Here is a 15,683-nt window from a genome sequence, read left to right on the forward strand (position 1 = left end):
TTGTTAACCATTATTACTGGATGGTTAATAGATTATAATAATAGAATAAGAGAAGCAGGCAAAGTCTCTTCTTGTATTTCCTGCCTCCCCAGCTATGTCTAGCCCTTTAAAGAAATGCTTATAATTGAAGTGTTGTAAGGGTTTCTTTTCTAGTTTTATTGAGCTAAAACTGACATGTAACATTGTTTAAGGTGTACAATGTAATGATTTGATACATGTATATATTGTGAAATGTTTACCAAAATAAGGTTTGTTAACAAACCCTTTACCTTGCATAATTACCACTTTGTTGTTACAGTGAGAACATTAAAACTCTACTCTCATAGCAACTTTCAACTATACAATTTAGTATTTTTAATTATAGTCACCATGCTGTAAGGGATATGGAGAACTAGTGCCTTGCTACTCAAAGTATGTCCACAGACCAGTAGCTTTGGCATCTCCTGGGAGCCTCATTAGAAATGCAGAATTTTAGCCTCACCCAGACCTACTGAAATCAGAATCTGCATTTTAACAAGGGCCCTGGTGATTCTTGTCTTGATTGAAACTTGTAAAGTACCACCTAGAGCAATGACACCAATGGGGCTTTTGGGAAGAAAGAGACAGAGAGAGGGGAAGAGAGGAAGGGAGGGAGAAAGGAAGAGAAGAAGAGGAAGGAAGGAAGGAAGAGAGGAGGGAGGGGGGAGGAAGGAAGGGGGAAAGGGAAAAGGAAAGGGAAAGAAAAGGAAAGGAAAGAGAAGTCATATGCTGATGAGCACTTTGAGACTGCTGATTGGTCCCAATACATTGAAACAAAACGCCAGAGTAAAAGCCTAGGATAAGGATGAGATGTAAACAAGCAGAGTCATGACTGCAGTGTAGTTATGATAAGATTCGGTTAAGGTTGATATGATGCATTGAGGCCTAAAGAGGATATGGGCTAGCTAGAAAATTTTTTTTGAAGTCTACTTTCTTTAATATATTAAAAAAATGTATAAGTAGAACAAAAAGTAAATTAAACATTTTCATATTTGGCTACACCACTGTCCAGTTTTTTGTATTAATTTTACTATTCAAACAATGGACAGTAGCTGACATTTTGGGGATTGGGAAAAAGATAAAACAAAAAATACCCCCAAACATTTCTTCTACCATATTTATTCTACACTGTGTATAGCTGTGCTCATAGAGACAGCTTCTTTTATTTCTCTACTGCTCAGGAATTTAGTTGTATATAAAACTGAACCTGCCCAAAAGCTGAGAGAGACTAGAAATGATGGGTCCTTACCCTGGGGCATCATCATACAAGTCAAACAACGGTGCAGCTACATGGATATTTAGGAGGTTCAAAATTTGGTCTCTGCCAGTTACCAATGCAATCATCAATGACCTTGACAGCCCGGTATCACTGTCATTAAGCATTTTAGTCCTTCAGCTTCTTCTCCTGGGTTAAGTTCACCACTTAACTTGGTGACCTAAAGTTGTTCCCAGCTGTAGCAGTATGGATGGGCCAGCCAGTACTCATGCACCATCAGAACCCCTTCTATGACCCTCCTCTTTCCAATTTTATCAAATTCCTCACTCATGCAATGAAATCTAGCTGTAACAGAGCTGTCCTTATAGAGGGATTTTTTTTTATAACAAAAGTATAATCAGTAAGAGGGTCCAGGTTGATGGTGCACTCCAGGGTAAGGGGCTTGGTCATCTGGATACACTTGTTGCCAAACTGGTTGATACTCCCACCTCCTCTGCCCCTTCCTCTCCACTTGGGGCTGGCCAGTCTGCAATTCTGTAGCACCATGAACATGCTGGTAATTTCAGGCATTGGTGGTGAGCTGAAAGGGGGAGGCCCAGAAACTTTCCCTGTGCTGGCAGTGGTATTCTGCATTCTGCTCAGCAGTAGCCACCATTAATATGAGAACATCAGTAATGTTTGATTATCATAGATGCTCATCAAATATCTATTGATTTATTGATGGACCTTTGTCTGACCCAGTAACCGAGGTCAGAATGTTGAATTAAATAGCTACTAAGTAGGCATGAGCAATACATTTTTTCTGATAATCTGAAAGTATTTTTTTTCCTGATAATCCTTCATTTTTTTCAAAGAAACAATGAAATCTCCATACTGTGGTATATGCTGTTTACACCCTTTGGCACTTAATGACATTCGTTTGTATTTTTTTTTTTTTAATTATTTTATGTGGTTGTGTATATCTCGTGTCCCCAGGTGGATGACAAACTCTGAGAAGGTGGGAAAGTTATATTTTTGGTAGTTTCTCTAACATCTAACATAATATTATAAATATATATTAAATTCAAATATTTGTAGAAATGAATGAATATACATCTAAAAGAAAATAATTTTATGTTGGAGTGGCTTATGATAAGAATTCCTCTTGACAGGAATAAGGATTTCAGTTTATTGAATATTTACTGTTAGGTATTATGCAATGTGCTTTACTTATGAGGTCTTATAATTCTGTTAATGACATTATGAAGTAGCTGCCTTCATCCCTTACTTTACAGAGTGGAGCTCAGAAGAGTCTAGTGACTTTCTCAGGGTCACACTGTTAGGCACGTCAAAAGTGAGATTCAAAGACATCGGACAAGTATGCTATTTCTCTTCTCACATTAGAAGCAGGTGGGATTCTAAGTTCACATTCTCTATTTCCTATGTGGGGAATTCATAGGAAAGACACCACTAGCATTAGACCTTAGCTGAAAAGATCAAAGAAAACTAGAACTCTCCTGGGAGATCCTTTGAAGAAATTTTATTTTCCTCAGTTTTTTAAAATTTGGGTTACATATGACCAGTCCCCATGGGCTTTGGGTGTCTTTACAAAACCTTTGAAGCCAAGACACAGCTTCCAGATGGTATTGCATTAACATTATAACAAAGTGGCCATATTTCATATTAGCTAGTGAGATCAGGTTGAGGCTCATGCTTTGAACTCTCCTTTTTCTAAAATCCTTTCCTGATTCTCTCCCTGCTTTGATCTCTTTCTCTCTAGCATGTTTTGGTATTTATTACATATTTGACATAGACATACACTAGTCTATGGCTACTCACAATGAGAACCCAGATGTCAGCTTTGGTATCCTTTCTTCCTAAATCTAGGTTGGCCTTTATTCCTGTTCCATGCCCTGCATAAAATACATTGCCCTCCACCAAGATTTTGAAGAGTTCAAGGGTAGGTTATGTTATCAAGGTCAGTGTCTAGCTCTAGCTTCTTGCCTTCTCTGAATTCCAGATTTTCCATCTTGTATTTTCTCCCTGTTTATTTCCACGGTGGCCTCTATCCAAGCATGGATCTTAGTCCATTTTTCTCATTTCCACAAAAATAACAGTTTTTTTGTTTGTCTTTTGCATTTTTCAGACTTTACTGAAAGTTTAGGGAGAAAAAGGGAGTCTATATCCTAGCAAAGCAAAATCTTAGAATCAAATATTAGGCTGTTTTTCATCACAAGTCCTCCTCACCCTTCTGTAAGTTGCTGGGACATTCTCTCTCTTCTTCCTTCTTTCTTCTCTCTACCCCTATCCCAACAAAATCTGGTATTTCCCTCCCCCCACCATTTTCTTATGTAAAAAAAATCAGCTCCTGTCTGTCCATATTTCCAAATTCAGGTCTTGGCCCTTCTTTGTAAAGCCAAGCACTCTCTATAGAGCTTCTAAATTATTTCTTTTGGAGAAAGTAAGGACTTCTATTTTCAGTTATTTATTTATTTATTTTTAGTTACTTATTAATACAAATACAAATTTTCACTTCCTATTTACAGGCAAATTTCCTTAAGTGTAAGGACAGAATTTTCCTTCTTTGCTACTCCTAGAGAAAATTTAGAAGTTAGTTTGTTTACTCGTGTTTGGCTGAATAGACAAGAGAAATAGGTATAGACATGAAGTGGGGAAGGAAACAGAAAGAGAAACAATATGGTCTCATCCCATCACCTGTTACTTGGCTGAGCCCGGAGGCCCTATCCAATAGTGTCCTTCGCATTTGAGTGAGGGTTGACAGACAATAGCTTAATTGCTTTTCTGCTCAAAATGCTTCTTGCTGTCTACCTTTCCTGTTGGATTCCTATCTTTTCAGGTTAGTTTCTGTCATCTTTCCTGCTAAATGCTTTGCCTTCTAGATATGAATTTCTCTTCTTCTATGGGAAAGGGGAAATCTGAAGATCCAGAGTGGGAGGCCAGAGAATCATCTGAATCAAAGTGGACCACAAGTTAAGTTTTGAAGTCAGGATATGGAGCTGAGAATTTCAAAATGTGATAAACAAGGAAATGGAAAGGGATAATCTGGGTGGAAGGGAGAGGTCGACATTATGGTCTCCAAACAATTTTTATAACAACTATTGTTTTTCATAGGTTTGTTTTGCTTTGTTTTTGGTTATGAGCAGGACAGAAGATATTTATGTTCTAGCTGAAAGGGTACAGGGTAGGATAGATATTGGTCACCCTTTCTTTTGAAGAATATAGATGAACAATGTTTATTAAAAACAAACTATGTCTTAGAAGTTATGTGAGATTTTTGCTCTTTTTAACTTTTTAACAAAAAAATTATGCATACTGAAAAAGTTGAAACAGATCATATAGATTATATGTGCACGCACATGCACACACACATTCACAACAGAAATATGAAGTATATGTGCTGCCAAAGCGAGCACGACAGAAATATGAAGTAAGTAGTTCTTTATCTAAGTACCCTTCTATCCCAATCGGTTTCCCCTATGTAGAGCCTCCACTGTGAACAACAATGTCACTATTGCTAAGACTCAGAATATTCCATTTGGGGCGCCTGGGTGGCTCAGTTGGTTAAGCGACTGCCTTCGGCTCAGGTCATGATCCTGGAATCCCGGGATCGAGTCCCGCATCGGGCTCCCTGCTCGGCGGGGAGTCTGCTTCTCCCTCTGACCCTCCTCCCTCTCATGCTCTCTGTCTCTCATTCTCTCTGTCTCAAATAAATAAATAAAATCTTTAAAAAAAAAAAAAAAGAATATTCCACTTGTTTGATGCCTTCGAAGGGACACATTTTTCTTTTCAGATCACTAGAGGGGACTTGTCTTTTGTTCTTTCATAAAATAATCTCAAAGTTTCCTTTACTCATGACCTGTGTTTTCAGACAACAAATGTACTCAGATTCACATCTTTGGGCAGTCCTCAATATATGAAAAGTGCGCATGGTCTTCTGTGCTATTTTGTTTGTTGTGATACTGCAGGTTCTATATGGGTGGGACCAGGCTATTTCATGCTGTACTGTTCACAAAGGGAAATACTGGGGTCATGGGAAGTTGTTTTACAGGTCAGCCAAGCCATAGCATATAAGCACTACTCTACTGATGCCTTATTATGAGCTACTGACATAGAATAAAAGAAGTGATTCTCTTAATGAAGATGAAATGCATGGTTCATTGAAGGAAGCAGAAATGTCACTTGCTACTTTCAAAATTGGACCATTTGGTTGAACGTTTGTGTTGCTTTATTTGCTGCTTATCAAAAGATTTAGATGGGTCTTGCAAAATCCTTACTGAATTTGGGAGTGTAACCATAGAAAAAGAAAGTTAAAACAAACAAAAAAACAAAGTAAAACTTAAGAGACAAATTTATATCTAGAAGTCTTTGTGATTTCAAGAATGGTTGGTGGGGGAACCAAGTAAACCTGGACTAAGAGACAAAGAAGAGCTGATGGCGCAGAACCCCAAGCCATAAAGCTGTTACTCAATCTCTGCAACCTTCATGTACTACTCCCTGCTTTCCTCCAAGTGGTTTGTTAATGCCTAACTGGGAAGCTTTGGATTTCAGTATTTCTTGTACACAATCAAGAAACTATGGATAAAATCATTGCACTTTACCTCCATCCTTCCTAGAAACAAAAGAAATGGGCTTATATCATATGAGTGAATTAGGTTTACTAGGTACTAAGCTTCTTGAGATAAAAACTTCGGCTTTCTTTCTTTTCTTTCTTTCTTTCTTTCTTTCTTTCTTTCTTTCTTTCTTTCTTTCCTTCTTTCTTTCCTTCTTTCTTTCCTTCTTTCTTTCTTTCTAAGATTTTATTTATTTATTTGACAGAGAGAGACACAGCGAGAGAGGGAATACAAGCAGGGGGAATGGGAGAGGGAGAAGCAGGCTTCCCACGGAGCAGGGAGCCCGATGCAGGGCTCGATCCCAGGACCCTGGGATCATGACCTGAGCCGAAGGCAGATGCTTAATGACTGAGCCACCCAGGCGCCTCTATTTATTCATTTTTTAAAAGGCCCCTCACACTTAGCACAGTGATGGGCACCAGATAGATAGTAATATATATTTTGGGTTTGTTTTCATTTGCCCTTGTTAAACATAAAGAAGACTGACTGACCATTTGATTAACATGGATTGAGAGCTACTGAAAAGTAGGCAGATGCACATTAATCTGAGATTGTTTAGGTGGGTGCTATATGAAGTCTGTGGAAAGAGCCAAGTGACCATTCAAACTCTCGTCTCATCTAAAGAGTCTAATAGCCAACCTAAATATTATGATAAACTGTGGAATAGGAGGAAACAATCATAAAATGACCCTTTTCCAATTGCTTCAGAGACAAGCAAAGTAACACTTTGTCACAGACCCATTTATTTTAATTGTTCTCTCCTAGGTAATATCAAAAAGTTAACATGGGTACAGGAAACAGAAAACAACAACAACAACAACAATTTGTTCCTCATTAAATGTTAGAAAAGTCCAAGATAAACTTATTTAAAATTGATCTGATAAGCCCTGAGAACCATGATGCACTGATGTGTTTTCCTCAGCTAATGGTCTTCAGCTAATATTTATCCATTGCTTTGAGTAACCATTAATTTCTTGTGTTGAGAAACTCCACAAAGGCAATTTCTAGGGCATTTAACCTTTCCACGTTTGCTGTCTCTTGAGTTTGGGTGACTCGGTTGTGGTGTATACTCAATTTCATTTAGTTTTCTTGAGTCCCAATTGCCACGATAATAGCACCAACTCCATTTAAAATTAGTCTTTCTTCTTCCACAACACAGCGATGTGTTTCTGAGGTATAATGGAGTTAAATTCATTTTGCCTTCCCATACTTACATTCTTACCCATTACTACCTTCTCTTCCCTGCAATGCATTCCCTGCTATTTTTCTCCTCTGTAATTTGACATCAGGAATGGCCACACAGGAAACAGCTGAGCAGCGTAAATGCCTTTCTAATGATCTCAAAGCTTCACCACAAGCTTAACAATATTAATGTCCTCGGTTCAATCTTTAGTGGTTTTATTTTTTTATTTATTTTTCTAGTTTGCTGCTGTTGAAAAATTCCCATAAGCTTAAATATGCAGCCAACTTAAGTTCACTTTTTAACCTAAGAATGTCAGTTCCACCCTTTCCCTCCTCCCTCTCCTCTTCTCTCTCTCCAGTTACCCTAGTCTGGGGCTGACAAGTAAAGCTCTTGAAAAAATGACCATGGTTCTGAACAAAGCCTGTTGTTGCAGGTAATTGTTGAAATATCAAGGGTATTGCATCCTCCATTATTTAAGCTCTCATTTGTGGTTTTCATGGTTTTGAGGAATGTTTATGGCTGACAGTCCTTTCTTTACAGCTCTATCCTTCAAGCTCCGGCTGATACTGCTGAGAATGACCGCTTGAGTGACTGATAAAATGTCAAGATGCCATTATTTCCAAGAGAGTGTTTGGGAGCAATAAGATCTGTTTCAATTTATCTCATCCACCTGAATTTAAGTCTTCAGGTTTAACTTTGTTGGCTGTTACAACCAAATTGTCTCTGGGTTTTTGAGAGAACAGCCATCATGGAATGCAGAGAGGGTTATAATAATGGTCACGCCATGATATTTGTGTTGTATTTCACTGTGCACATTGGTGCAATATTTTGGACTTAATTAATACTCTCCAGGAACCTCAGTTTATGGATGGCAATAACCGTATTTTAGATCATGTGAAATACTGCAACAAAAATTCAATTCATAAGGCAGATGGCAAAGCCTAGTTTGAAGAACAACAAAACAGGAAGATTTACAGTGAGTTTCAGAACTCTTCAACTGGAATCCAGCCGCTGCTAAAGCTCTGTTATTTCACTGGAGGGTAACAATCTGTGAGGGTCATTAGTGTCCTCATAAAAACTGAGATTAAAAAGTAGTCAAATGAAATGAATAAATAGTTGAGGCTTTTTCTGTGCAATAGAAGTGGAGTTGTTTAAAAAGCAAGCTTTCCAAATATTTAAAAAAATCATTCTGTAGTCATTTGTTTTCAACCTGGAATTTACTAAAGTAATAATTTTTAATGGAATGAAAAGGATCTTGTTACATTCTCAAGTATGCAGCATATAAGAAAACATTTCATAAACAGGCATCTTTTCTCTCTCTTTCAGAGCTAAGAACTCAATGTGGAAACAGTCATGATGGAGAAGAAAGGCTAATGAACAGAATGCCAATAACTCCACTGCCTAGTTGCCTTGGTGTTTCTGATTTTGGCACTGCCACAAGCACCATAAAAAATAAAGTACGGTTCACATAGGTTTTAATCAGATGAAGCACGAAGTTCATAAATAGTTTAGATGCCTTTAAGTTTTCTGAGACTAGTGAGGGAAGGCTACTGAGGTGGAGATTTGACCACCCACAGGCTCAGCAAGGACCGTGCCTCTGCCTAAGGGCTAAAGAATTTGATACAGTGAAATAATTTTTTTTTTAAAGATTTTATTTATTTATTTGAGACAGAGAGAATGAGAGACAGAGAGCATGAGAGGGAGGAGGGTCAGAGGGAGAAGCAGACTCCCCGCCGAGCAGGGAGCCCGATGCGGGACTCGATCCCGGGACTCCAGGATCATGACCTGAGCCGAAGGCAGTCGCTTAACCAACTGAGCCACCCAGGCGCCCCCAGTGAAATAAATTTTTAAAAATTATTATAGTAAGTGAAAGCCAGGCAACTTCACAGGGTTTTAATGATTTCAGAATGGACTTCTATGATTGCTTTTGTGTGTGTGTGTGCATGTATGGAATTTGCAGCAGTTATTCACATTAATATTTTTTCTATTCTAAAAATCGTAATTCTGTTTAGTTATTAGAAAATTTAGTGGACTGGGGGGGAGTGGGCTAGAGCAATGATTTAAATTTCTATTTTGGAAGGATCTGAAAAGTATAGACATTAAGTAGTTATACATAAGACAGCTAGAAATTTCTTAGGCAACCACCATTTACATCTCATCAACTCTATTGTGGACCATCCTACTTCTAACCACTGCCCTGACCAACTCGCCAAGACAATACAAGTACCTTATGGAGAGTCAGACATTCAGATGTTATTCCTATAAATCTGCTGTTTGAGTGTCTGTACCCTAGACCAGAGCTCCCCCTTGATGTGGACCTTGGCAACACTGAAATACTGTGAATGCCAAGACACTGATCCCACAGCCTTCTTGGGGGCCAAGCAGGCCTGAGGTGGCCCCAGATGGTTGCCTTTAGCTCTGATCAGCTTTTCCAGATAATCCCATCGTTTCATAAAAATGTGTCCACTTTCTATGTTGTTATTACATATACATAGTTGCGAAGTGCTGCTCTAGACCTCAGTTTCCAATGAAATGAGGGGGGGATTGGACAAATTGATTCCCATGGTCCATTCCATCCCTATAATTCTGTGAGCATATATCAGCCTGCAGTTAAAATACCCAGAACTCCCTGTTCCTTTAGCCATAGTTCCCTCAGCCACAGAGGCTCATAAAAATTGAATTAAAAAACATGGAAAAATGTAGTAGAGTATATTTCATGTACTGGAAATCTACTACCTGATTTTTATTGGACTCTGTGCACAAGAGGCAATCCTTGTTTTTGTGGTAGCAAAGGAGCCCAAGGAACTATAACATGATCTATTATTTAAAAATACTGTTATATTAAAAGACCTGTGACATATTTCTGTGATCCATCCAGTCCTCTGCCTCTTCTATCTGATTTGTTGTTTTTGGCCATCCCCAGTGGTTAGCTAGATGAGCTCCCCAATTCTATGCAGAGAGGACCTGGAAGGAGAAAATAAGTATTTGCCCATTTCATTCATCATCATGGGTGAGTGTGTGAGGAAAAAGAGGAAGACAATGGAACTGCTGACTCCTACATGGTCAATAGCAGTCTCTTTCTAAGAATCAAATTTAATTATTTGTTGAAAACATGCAATAATTTTCTTCTAGATTCAGGGCAGTGAAGGAAATCTTTTTTGTTTTCCTTTTACTTTTAGTTGCATTTCAGAATTCCATGTCAGGTTTGCAATCGTCTTCTGACATCTTCAAGATCCTGCTTATTCCCTTGGAGAGACATTGGTCTTTATAGATCTCATAGACAAACACAAAATAAAATGGTATCATTTTCACTCTACAAAACTTTAGCACACAATTACTTCTGAAGCCTTCCTTGACTTATTAGAATAAAGTTGGTAATTCATTCCTTCACATATAGCTCCAGCATTTTTCAATTACTCTGTGTTCCTTAGTATATCTTTTTCTAAGGTAAATGACATAATACTTATGAAAGGGCTTTGCAAAACATATGACACATTACAGACATAAGACTTCATTATTATCATTTAGTTAATTAGAATATAAATATAATAAAATACTATATTAATTTGTTCAATATTTTTTCCTCATTTTGCCATCATGCCTATTTCCTTTCTTTGTTATTTTGTAATTATTTTTTTAAACTTTTTTTTCTTAAAGATTTTATTTATTTGAGAGGGAGAGCTAGCGTGTGCGCACACGCACAGACGTGCACACACAAGCAGGGGAAGGGGCAGAGGGACAAGCCATGCACGGAGTCTGCCTGCCTCTGGGCTTGATCCCAGGACCCTGAGATCATGACCTGAGCGGAAATCAAGAGTTGGCTGCTTAACCTGAGCCACCCAGGCGCCCCATTGTTTTTTAATTATTTCATGTGTCTTTGTTTAAAAATATAGTAAAGGCAAGGGCAAGCTCAAGACTCTTATAAACTGCCTGGTCAAGTATTTCTGACTGTGTTCTCATCATATGCACAAGAGAAGGAAGTGTGTTCAATGTCCTTCTAACCCACAATGATACATTTAATTGAGAAAACAAGATCAACATATATGAAACCATCTTAGGAAGACATGAGAAATAATTGATAAAGTTCTAAAGTACCCTGAACATTTGGTACCATGGAAAATTGAGAAGACATGATGACTTAGAGATAGCTGTAAACTTAGGGGATGGATTAGGGGAGACCCCTCTGAAGTTGGTGCTGAGCTAGGCTTTAGTAGAGGAATAAGATACATATTTACAGATATGGGAAGCATGTATGAGGCAATTCTTTTCTTAAAAATACCATGACACATTGTTGCTACCCAAATGTCCACTCTTTACATAAGAAACATGTCTTCCTGGGACGCCTGGGTGGCTCAGTCTGTTAAGCGTCTGCCTCTGGTTCAGGTCATGATCCCAGGGTCCTGGGATCCAGAGTTCCACAGCAGGCTCCCTGCTGAGCCTGCTTCTCCCTCTGCCTGCTCTGCCTGCCACTCCCCCTGCTTATGCATTCTCTCACTTTCTGACAAATAAATAAAATTAAATTAAAAAAAAAAAAGTCTTCCCAAATTGCTACACATTCATAAATTTTTTGGAAAGAATATTAATAACAGTAGTAGGGTATATATGAATCTACTGCCACCAGAACATGAATTAAGCATCAGTTAAAGTCAACAAATACTTTCAAGCACTCACTATATATAAGGGTCAGCACTACATGTTATGAGAAATATAAAGTTATAAATATAACAATAGAATGCTTGATCATTTTATTAAAGAGCTAATAATCTAAGAGGTTGGAAATATTATTTCAATAATAATGGAGAAAGTGAGGAATCAGTTAACCTGAATTTTATCTCAAAATTTTCCCTGATTTGTTGTTAGAACACGGGGAAAAGCTCTTATCTTTCTGAGGTTTTAGTTTTCCCTCTTACAAGTGCAGGAGTTGGGTTAGATTAATTTCCCTTCCCATCATCATGGCCACTGCTCTTGGGCAGTTTCTTGCCATCTTTGGGATGGACTATTACCATGGATGCCTAATTGAACTCCCTGTTCTCCAGACTTGCTCTCCTCTTCTCTACGTCCCATATACATGCCATGAAAATACATTATAGCTCTAATATGACCATGGCATTCTCCTTAGCCACTCTTAAGGCTTTCTTTAGGGTCTCTGTGGGGCAAAATCTCAGTACTTTAGCATGGTACAGGAAGCTCCCTATAATCTCTGCCCTTCTTCAGTCTTCTAGTCCTCTAAAATTTCTGGTTTACATCTGGGTAATACTGAAATACTTAGAGTTTCCCAGAAGAGCCATTTTGCCTTTTACTTCTGGGAAATTTGTTTGTGCATGTGATCCCCTTTACAGGAACGTCCTTCCTTTTTTTTCCATGCTCGGCTCACTTATTTCCTAACTCCTTCCCTTCCTGCCATCCCTTCTCAGTGTTTCCGTGAAGATCGATAATCACTGAGCCTCATCTTGCCTATATCTGTCACCCCCTTCGGTCAGTAATTTCTTTCAGGTTGGGCACTGTATTGTATTCACTTTTTCTTGGTACATAGGAAGCACTCAATAAATATTCTGGAATGAATGAATCCATGAATGAAAAATGTGTATTCTATATGCTTTGATAGTAGAAAACTAACAGAATACAGGTATGGAAAAATTATTATGAGACTAGAATGAAGAGAGTGGTTAGTGTTGGGTAGAGGGATTGAGTCGGATAACTTCTGATGAGTGAGTGAGATTTTAAAAGGCATAAATAGGGAGGAATAGAATTCTAAGCAGTTGAGACAGAAAGGAGAGCAAGCTTATTCAAGGAATTTGACTTATTCTGAATCATTCCCAAACTCAGTGGTTTAAAAAATAATTTATTGTTTTCTATCATGGTTCTGTGGGTTAACCAGGCTCTCCTAAGGAGTTTTCTCTGGGTATCTAAAGCAGTTGTCTTTAGAGAATAGCTGGGGCCAGATCATCTGAAGGCTCAACTGAACTGGAGGTTCAAATGGGTGGCATTTCACTCACATGTGTGGAGCCTCAATACCTTTCAAGTGCCTATCTATCAGAGTAGCATAGACTTCTTACACAGGCTTTAAAAGGCAAGAGTTGGAAGATGACAGTTCAGTTAAGGATTATGCCAGGAGGGGTCACAACATCACTTTGTCCTATTCGATCAATCCAAACTGCCATAGGCTCCAACCAGATTCAAGGGGGTGGAGAAATAGACTCCACCTCTCACTGGGGAGGGGCAAGATCACCATGCAGAAGAAAACGTGAGATAGGAGATATTGCTGCGGCCCTCTTGGAAAACACACTTTACCAGAGGCCTTTTTTTCTGAGAATAGTAAGGGGTATGCATAGGTCACAGAAAGGGAAATATGGGCTCTTGCACAGGAAGAAAAGTTAGCCTGACCCCAGAGAACTTTGCATGCACAGTCTCATTAAAGTTTTAATAAAAGGTGTGCCTGTTCTATCAGTAGGCAGTTCATGGGGTTTTTCATTCTGCTGGAGTAGTTTCTCTCTTTCAACCCTCTTGAAACTTTTTGTTTTAATATGGGTTTGTTCTACATTGAAATATTTTGCTGAAATTTTGTATCTTATGATAGGATATCAAGATGTCTCTTTATTTTTAACACAGTCATTCATCTTGAGACAAATGGAAGCTGAGCAAACTTATCAAATAGGAATATCTTCTGGATATTTGATAGATTTCAGTGAAATTTAGTACACATGTAGGGGTTGCAGAAATAACAGACTGCATTGGGGGATGGCTACAGTTCACTGAACTGCTAGGGTAGCCGTCTCTGAATACCTTCCAAAAAATTGCTTTCAGTAATTGATGCCCTGGGAGAAGCTAATGTATTGGCAGAAGGAATAGGAATTTAAGAAAACTATGTAGTGATTTGGTCAATGACATAGCCAGACTATATAAATTTAGACACAACTGCCATTTTAGTGAAAACAGGTTTTGTTTTTTTTTTCCCCCTGCCAGAGTTTCTAAATAATTATAACTCTACTTCAGGGTACGTAGATAGGTATAGCTTCTGGGTCCAAGAAATCTTAGGAAGATTTTCAAAAAGCCAGAGCACTGTAAGTAACAGCCCATCTGTCCCCTAATTTTAGAGTACTTTTTTAAAAAGAAACATCTCTTTCAGTTTTATGACCACCTCTAAACTGTAATGCCAATGATTCAGCAGGCTACCCTGGTAGATGATAAACAAATGTTATCATCTAATTTCCTGTTCTATTGCCTAATGTATCCACACAAGTAATGGTAGTACCACAGAAAATGCTATCCCTATGTTGAACTTTAGTGCTGTGTCAATGAGCACACTGAGAGACTTTCTAGGAAACAGTCCTATGAAAATCATTAATGCTTTCATAATGTGAATTTTTTAAAGATGTTCACTGCATGAGAGTGTTTTTCTGTGAGGACTCTGCTCTTAGAAGAATCAATTTCTCCTGTGTACCTGGCTTGGATTTTATCTTCCAAACATCAAGTGATGTGACTGTTAGCTTCCCTTTTTTGTTGCAGTTCTCTTGGAAGCTTGGAGACAAATTTGTGTTCCATTTCCAGGAAATGCACTGTATTATACTATGTACGCTTTTGAATTCTACTTTAAATCCTTCTAGGGACAACCAGGTACAAAACAAATAATCAATAACATAGTGAATTTACCTCAAGTTGATTGATCCAGGATTCATTTGCCATAACACTTGTTTAACCCTACCTGTGGACGTCAACCTCACAGAGTTCTTGGAAGTCAGGAAGTTGCAATCCCCCTCTTTGATTCATGCAAGTTCATTCATCTTTAAAGTGAGGCAAAATAGAAATGTGTGGTTAGCCTTCACCCTAAATAATGTGTGGTGATGGTGATGGGTTAGGAAACAGCCCAATTGTTTGAAAAATTGTGTGGGAATGTAATTAGAGTTTCTGGCTTCTACACATGGGTACTTTACTTCCAAATTGACTTCAGTTGGTAAATATTATAGAAAGCTGAATTCTAGCAGGGGCTCTGAATTATTTTTCTGTTCACTGGCAGAATGTCTACACTAACCCCACATTTTTTATGGATTGTTTCACATATCTCCCCTGCTGAGTCTCTCAGGGAAATCTGTGAGATGTGAGGCCAAGAATGGTGTCCTCTGCTAAATATGTGCCAAATGAAGGGGGAGAGTTTTGATGGCACATATATTTGCTCCATTGACTGATATAAGTGAGGAAAAAGTCTAGATTAAAGAGAACAGACCCTCTGAATAAAATACCCAAACTTGGATACCAAAACATAGTACTCATTCCAGAGTGTTCATGTCTTTATTTGTAAAATGTATAAAGTATTCCTGTTGTTTAGCCTATGGTTTTATGCACATTGTAAAAACAACAAATAACAATTTATGATGGAAATAAAGCATGTTTGTGGTTCACTACCACCCAAACAGCGATGACACTGACTCTCAATCTCTTTGACTTTGGATTCGGAACACAGTGACAAATGCTACCCAGCTGTCTGTCAGAAATAAATTTCTGGATTAAATCAACAGGGTTTCAACTCAATCCGGATAAAATTGTGGCAATGTTGACAGCATAAGGGCATGACTCTGAAGAACTCATCTGAAATGAATCCTTATCAGAGACTCATGCAGGAACATCTCGGAGAACCAAGTAAATGCAAGTGAGCCTGGGT

General features: G+C 38.3%; 1 pseudogene; it reads right to left on the reverse strand.

Moving 5' to 3' along the window:
- Positions 1–1,203: 1,203 nt before the first annotated feature.
- On the reverse strand, positions 1,204–1,867 carry LOC118004733 (annotated as a pseudogene).
- Between the last annotated feature and the right edge of the window lie 13,816 nt (positions 1,868–15,683).

This window comes from Mirounga leonina, unplaced genomic scaffold (genome assembly GCF_011800145.1).
Source record: "Mirounga leonina isolate KUSES-001 unplaced genomic scaffold, KU_Mleo_1.0 Mir_93, whole genome shotgun sequence".
NCBI classification, from domain to species: domain Eukaryota; kingdom Metazoa; phylum Chordata; class Mammalia; order Carnivora; family Phocidae; genus Mirounga; species Mirounga leonina.